This window comes from Dendroctonus ponderosae, unplaced genomic scaffold (genome assembly GCF_020466585.1).
Source record: "Dendroctonus ponderosae isolate FM_Combo_2020 unplaced genomic scaffold, Dpon_F_20191213v2 Dpon_F_20191213_4, whole genome shotgun sequence".
In the NCBI taxonomy this organism is placed as follows: Eukaryota; Metazoa; Arthropoda; class Insecta; order Coleoptera; family Curculionidae; genus Dendroctonus; species Dendroctonus ponderosae.
In genome coordinates, this window is record NW_026018611.1 from 15286854 (window position 1) to 15287959 (window position 1106).

The following is a 1106-nucleotide window of genomic DNA, read 5'->3' on the forward strand; positions in this document are numbered from 1 at the left end:
GGACGTAAGCAGCTTCCTGTTCTTGCCTTTTTTGGGTACCAATACCATTATTGCCTTCTTCCAGGTGGTCGGGAAGTATTGAAGGTCCAAAATTCTATTTGCCACTGTGGTAAGGTCCTCGATAGCTGTTTGCGGTAGCTTTTGGAGGACTTCGTTTGTGATTCCATCATGCCCAGGGGCCTTTTTTCTCTTGCCCCCCTTGACGATGTCCTGGATGATCTCTTTGGTGACTCTTCTGGCTTCGGTGGGCTGCCAGTTTTGGAGATGAGCGGCTACCAGCTCATTAACTGTCCTCTCTTGTTCTCGGTGATCAACCAGGTATTCCCGGAACTGGAAATCTAGGTGGGCGGCAAAGAGCTCAGCTTTTTCCTTGGGATCCATAGTGGTGATGTCATTTTCTTCGATTGGTGGTATTGGCTTTCTTGGTCCTGCTGTGAGGCACCTGGCCAGCTTCCAGAGTTCGCTTCTTGACTCATCAGCCTCTATTTCGTCCATGCGATCTTTCCAGAGTTGCGATCGAAGGATTTTCTTGTCTTTCTTGATTGCATTCTGGAGGCGGTTGGCTTGTCTCTTCAGGTGTGGGTCTTGCGTTCGCATGGCTCTGTATCTTATCCGGTTTTTCTCCCTGATTTTGGCTTTTAACCAGGGAGGAATTCTGTTCATTTGGGCTATCGGAACTACGGATAGACATGTTGACGTTGCCAGGGCGTTTTTAATATCCCTGGTGAGTATTTCGGCTGCCTGGTCCAGGTGTTCTTTTGTTGTGGGCTGATGGATCCTGCTGGTGCTTTCCAATGTTCTCTGGAAAGCCTGTTAGTGATCCTTCTAGTCGCAGTGGAGCTGTTGACGTTATTTGGTCCAATTTGCATGAGAATCGGCAAATGGTCCAAAGATAGTTCCTGGAGTACTTCGGGGCTAGACAGTCATCCTGCGTTCTTGTACAGGAGTATCTCCAGGATGTCATCTCTGCCATTATGGGCGACGTGGGTTGGCTCTAGAGGTGCAGCTATGTCAAACATTGCATTTCTGGCTTCGTTCGATAGCATGATGCCTCTAGGAGTGTTGTGGGTGCATCCCCAATTGGTGTTTTTGGCATTGAAGTCCCC